Source organism: Mytilus californianus, unplaced genomic scaffold (assembly GCF_021869535.1).
Source record: "Mytilus californianus isolate M0D057914Y unplaced genomic scaffold, xbMytCali1.0.p SCAF_2, whole genome shotgun sequence".
Taxonomy (NCBI): domain Eukaryota; kingdom Metazoa; phylum Mollusca; class Bivalvia; order Mytilida; family Mytilidae; genus Mytilus; species Mytilus californianus.
In genome coordinates, this window is record NW_026262668.1 from 125,492,493 (window position 1) to 125,499,164 (window position 6,672).

General features: G+C 29.8%; 1 protein-coding gene across 1 annotated transcript in view; it reads right to left on the reverse strand.

Annotated features, from left to right (window-relative positions):
- Positions 1-1,308, reverse strand: part of LOC127730919 (caspase-3-like) — a 58,512-nt gene extending 57,204 nt beyond the window's left edge. The window contains exon 1 of the mRNA XM_052239540.1: positions 1,191-1,308. The gene's annotated coding sequence lies outside the window, so the exon portion shown is untranslated. The remainder of the gene's footprint in view (positions 1-1,190) is intronic.
- Between the last annotated feature and the right edge of the window lie 5,364 nt (positions 1,309-6,672).

A 6,672-nucleotide genomic window follows, 5' to 3' on the forward strand; every position in this document is an offset into this window, starting at 1 on the left:
AATGGAAATGACTAGTAGGAATAAAGATCAAGGAATACTGGAAAAATGAATGTCACTATGAAAAAATGGAAAAAACATCACTTAAATACATAGAGATACAGAACAATCCATTAAATGAAGCACACAATATATGGAAAAGCGTAAAAAACAATAGTAAAGATGTAAAGGCAGGAGAAATAAAAGTAAGAATAAGTACTCAAACGTACATATTGCAAGCCAAAAGAGCTAAGTTCGATCCGAAAGTTAACCCGATATGTACAATCTGTGAACAGGAAAATGAAGATCTGGAACATTTTATTCTACGCTGCAAAGAATTGGAGCAAATAAGATCTAAATATTGCTCAAAAATAGAACAGACAATGGATGAAATCGATACCTCAACATACAAGAAGATCATACAAGAAGGGAATTTACTGCAGCTCATAATGGACTGTACTAGCAAGGACATAAACTGTTACTCAACTGTGTATGAAAGCATTGAAACTCTGGCTAGAAATATGTGCTACGAGATGCACATGCTGCGCACAAACAGGATTAAAAACTTGAACACAAGTACAGTATAAATAAACTTTTTTAAAATAAAATAGTTCCCAACTTTTCCATCTTACTATTTTATGACGTATTAGGACCTAAATTAAATAAAAAAAATTTTGAGAAGTTTTAAGATATCAAATTACCTTTAACGAATAATGATAAGATCCGAAATAAGGTAACTTTAAACTGTGAAGGTAAACTTATGTATATATGATGAATTGTTCTAAACCCCAACCCTTTTACATAAGTCCTATAAAATAACCTTCTCATTATAAATTCTGATGTACCCATAGCACCTTTAACTAACAATTATAAGAAAATTTAATTTAAGACCACTTAAATTCTAAATTCTTATTTGTAAATATATCCAGTTCTTACATAACTTATTCTTACACTTCAGCACATTATGAATATTATTTTTAAAATTTCATGATGACAATCCTATGAATTAGTTATAATATTAATTTTTAGTAATTATTATTGCCTAAATTCAGTCATCTGTACATAATTAAATGCTTCCTTGTGTTCTAAGGTGTATATAGTTGCTACAATTATACCCTATGGGTAGTGCTCCACAACTAATGGAGGAATATACAAGAAACTGAACTGAACTCTATTAAACATAATATGAAACTATCTTATAATTCTGGTCATGCCTCTTTAAAACTGTTGTATCCTCTCTTCCTGTAATCCTTTGTAGATGTACTTTCAGTTTCAGTTTGTTTTATACATGATAGTGTTTATGTTTTAGTCAGTTCCGAATGAAAGAATGAATCGAGGGTTACACTAAAGACCTGAACGTGGACATGAAAAAACCTGAATAGACCTGAAGATAATACTACTCGATTTATTCAAATTACAATAACTTCTTTATTTTCCAATGAAATTCTAATGGAAGTTAGAAATTTATTAGAAATAAAATGTTTCAATTAATAAACAAACTTTTGATTCCAAAACCTGGACCTGAACAGAGAAATGAAGAGACCTGAACAGAGAAATGAAAAGACCTGAACAAGGGTTTGTATACATTAATACTATACAAATCGACCTTAAAATCTATGGTCGGACTTATGCAAACTTCAAAAACTTTTAGATATTCAATGGATTTCCTTCAACTTTAGATTTTGTAAAATAAAAGTTCAACATTTTGTTAAAATGAAAAATTAGATAATAAAAATATGTTTTGGGTGCCAAAACTCGGACCTGAACGGAGAATTAAAAACCTGAATTAGTGGAGTGACCAAGCCAACAAATTTCCAACTTTAATGGACCACCCTAACTGCAGGCTAAATTATGAATTTTCGTATAGAGAAATGTTTAAACTTTAAATTTTTCCTGGTCGTTGAATCGAAAAATGATGCAAATTTGTAAAATTTGAGGCCAAAGTTCGGAAGTTGAAACAGTGTCAAAAAAATCACAAGGGGTTACAAAAAGTCAGTAAATAATATCTGAATTGTGAAATAGGCAAGACATTACTCCTTTAACGAATGAATAAACAATAGCAGTTCACTTTCGAGTCAATTTAAAAAAAAATGTAATCACCAAATGCCCATTTTTAGGGATATTCAGGTGGGCAACAAGAAAAAGGCAAAGACAAAACAGGAAATGGCTTTCAATTGATATTTTGGTTATTACATGTACATTTAGAGATATATTTCTGGTTTTTACGCGGTTTCTTAAGAAAGAATCGAAGTTTATTCATGTACAAGAATTACGGACATTTCAAGGCGAGATAACTCGTGTTACTTTTCTATTCTGGTTCCCATCTTGCTCTCATCGTCTGGTGACCAGTAGATAAGAATAGATAACTCCCATAAACGAACACCCCGTCAATAGATGTCACTTTGACGTTATGCCTATAGGGTAATTTATGATATTAGCAGTTATACGATAATTCCGAACGCAGTTGGATTTAAGAAAGAAACCCCGCGTACACTATACACAGATGAATGATGAAGAAATTGCCGATAGAAAAGAAATAATTAAAAAAAAGAAAAGTTTTGCATGCCCTATGATGTACAAAGAATATTTTCTGTTATCGATGGTTCTAAAGAGATACGTTTACATGTTATTATATTTCCTATATTTATAATATATGTATATCTCTTGATCAATACTTTTTTTTAAAAATTTTTTCTTAATCTAGTAAATTTTCTTATTGTATGAAATTTGTAACCCTGTTTATACTACACACGACCTTTTCCGAAGCTTTCAGATAGTCCAAATAATTTATCATCGGTGTTTCTGATTTTAACAAGTTCAATTAAAGAAACATTTTAAAGCCGCAGGCAAACTGATCTATCCTTGTATATTTCTTTTTAATTGAGTTAGATAAAAATCCAATATACAAATCCTTTCAACATCGAGCAGGCTTGAGTATTATCTAAGATTATGTTTTATATAAAAAAAAAATAGCATTTAACTCTTCAACGTGGTTCTGGAAAAGGATAGACAATTTATGAATATGACGAAGACATAATCTTTCAATCAGTTTAATTGAAGTGTGGAGCTGGCATGTCAGTTATTGCTAGTAGTCCTTTAGTTAATTTATCATGTATCATTGTCATTTTGCTTAGTGTCTTTTGTTATCTATTCTGACATCGGACTCGGACTTCTTTTAAACTGAGTTTTACTGTGCGTATTGCTGTGTTTTGTTTATTCTACATAGGCTAGAGGTATAGAGGGAGGGTTGAAATCTCATAAAACATATAAATAAAAGCTACAGAAAGGCAATATCATAAATATGACAAGATGTACATTACTGTCAATTTTAGATTTTATTTGATATGGGTAGGTCACATGTATTCGATATTGACATTGTATAAGCCTGATGTATACTCCATGCTGAATTTTATTTGATCTAGGTAACACGTAAAATCATTAACACCTGTGGATTAAATTGTAATATTTTCCTGTCCTCTAGGAACATAAAATTTACATAATTCACTACCCTTAATTAGACATAGATATCAGTAAATAAAACCGCAGACTTTCTCCTTAAAGTTTAGTGGTTTGTGTACATATATTGAAGGTGTGCATGTGGTCAGGGTTTAATATTTGCTCTTTTGGGAGATAGTTAAAGTTATTTTAAAATAACACTTTGCATCTGCGGGGGCATCATTTGTGTCTCCCAGACACAATTAAATCTCAGATAAAGTTCTACATTATCTTTGTTATGATACAGTTACTTCAGAGTGCGGGGCATCACTTTGTCTAGTTAATTTTATAATTATTTTTTTGTTGTAATTAATCTTATTTGAAAATATTTGTTCATATTTCAGCCGTATCTCTATTTTTTTTTTGACTTTATAAAATTAGTTTATATGTGTTACCCTATATTCTTATTGTAGAATACTCTTAAACATAAGAATAGAGGGCAACATACATACATTATTATTGTTAAATCGCATTGATAAGAGTTTGAACACTTTAGACAAGGTAAAAAAGTTGATGTGAAAAGACTATTTTGAAATTATTAATCAACTGCAAAAAAATAAAAAAGGGGGTCTCCCAACAAGCTCTTGTGCGTGGACTACTATATTTTCAATGTAATACTTAAATGATAAGATAAAATAGTAACATATGGTATTGAATAGTGATACAGCACCGGAAAGGATTTGCCGTGGCACCATGGGACGCTTATACAATATACTATGTAAATATTGACACATTCGTGTTTATATGTTAGCTGAGATCGATAATTATGGAGCTTTTCTTAAAAAGGACTTCGATGTTTTTCGTCATTTGTATTATTAAACGACATTTTATGAATATACTAACAAGGATTTGTATAGTAAAACATTTTGGGGGGTCAAAAGATCTGATACCTTATCACAAGGTAATAGTAAATTAGAAAATTATTTCAACCTCAAGACTGACTTCGTAAAGGAGGCTTATTTATCAATTAAAGATTTTAATATAAGAAGAGCTATATGTAAATTGAGAATAAGTGCACATGATCTTAAAATTGAGAAAGATAGGTATAGTAAAAAATACATAGAGAGAAGTCAGCGTCTATGTCATCACTGCCTATCACATGGATCAAATTCTATTGAAGATGAGACCCATTTCACAGTAAGTTGTCCTTTATATAACGAACAGAGAAAATTATTATGGGATAAAGTAAACAGTTTTTGTAATAATTTTAAAGAATTACCCAAGGATAAAAAATATTTCTGGCTGTTCACAAATGAGCATTTACCAACTCTTATGTGCCTAGGCAATTATATAATTAAGTGTTTAGAAATAAGATCCAGGTGGATACAAAATATATAAAATTATTATGCAATTATTGTTAATGTTATGTAAGACACATGATGTGTTAGGCTCTGATCCTGTCCAATATATGATAGTATTATATTAGGATATAGTTTTTCTTTTTTCCAATCATATTGTGCTTAATATTGTTGTAAATGATGCCCTTTATGGGTTCTTGATTAGATTAATAAAATTCTTATCTTATCTTATAGTACTATACAAATCCTTGTACTGAACAATAAGATTAATGACGGTATGAAGGAGAACATAAAGATAGCATATCCTAACAATGATTTTGATGCTATGATATCTTACTGTATACATTCAAAATACTTGCATTTACTTCTTTGATCATTTCTTATAATGATAAGAATAATATTCCCTATACCTTTTCATTATACAAAACTTGTATAAAATTTTGTATGTTTTGAATAACATTAAAAATTGCACGTTGTCATCTTTTCTATTTCAATTTAGTTTTTCAGATTTCGTAGACATTTTTTTTCAATAATACCATCATGCAATTGTGTATTCAAATATTTGATAATAATAATATAATTACTCAAATCAAAATAAGATTAATTAGACAGAGCCTTTAAAAAAAAGAAAAAAGAAACACTTTTTGCATATTTTTCTTCAAGATGTCAACAAAACCACACTACTTTTAAAATTTTGATGTTTAAAGAACTCTTGGTATAATAGAAATTAATATATTGTTTAAAACCTAACTAGATATTTAAAATGATGGATGTAATTAAAAAGAAGTTCGCATCATAAAAATGAGAATTCAACTAAATAACAAAACCAATTTGTCTTTGAATACGGTCAATCTTAGTTGAATGAATATACATCGTATTCATAAATAATGAAGTTTCACTTTCAAATGCTTAGGGACAACAGTAAACATTATTTTAAAATGAGAATTCTTATACCATTTGATAGGAAAATTATTTGCCCATACTGTATAATTTGTTAATTTGATTTACAATAAAAAATGAATTTAATATGATTTTTTATAAAATATGTATACCTCGTAATTTAACATATCTCAACCAAAAGAGAACCCGACGTTCAACAAGATAGGGACAACAGTAAATATCAAGATAAAGTGGATTTTATTACACCATTTCAAAGCTAAAAAATTGGTGAGATCTCTATAATTTATTAATTTTATATGAGATTTATAAAATAGACATAGTATTCGTTTATTTAGCTAGTGGTCATAATTCCCCATAGACAATAACGTTAAAAAAATTTCAATGATTACGGTTCTCTGTGTGGTAGCTGATAAAGCCATCCAGCTGAGCTGTCCGCAATTCTTGTGTATGTTGTTTTTGTTTAATTATATACCGGTTGCAAGCGGCAAATATTTCACTAAGTAACTGAATAAAATGGTTTAAATGGTTTAAATGAAGCACTGATAGGTCAAAATATATTTTTCTGTTGTGAACATTGAGATTATATGGGCAGGAGTTGACATCAGCAGCCTACTATGAATCCCTCAGAAAGAATTGCTGCAAGGGTCCTTTAAATGCAAAGTGCACAACATTTTCAGAAAGCCCGGCTTCTCATTGTTCTTCCCTGGGTTGAAACATTAAACTTAGTCAAAGATGTAACTACCAACCATGAGTTCTACTGTAATATATGTATATGAAATAATTTTTCAATATTTCTGGCTTTACACTGAGACTACTATAACACATGTGTTATAGTAGTCTCAGCTTTACATAATTTGTTCAGACATTGTTTTCATCATCGTCTTCTTCCGAAATTGCTTTGTGGAGTAAGATGATGCCTACATCCCTCAGACCCTCAACACGATCAAATACTTGCAAAAGCCGAAGTGTGTTGCATACACAACTTTTATTTCAAGGTCTTTAT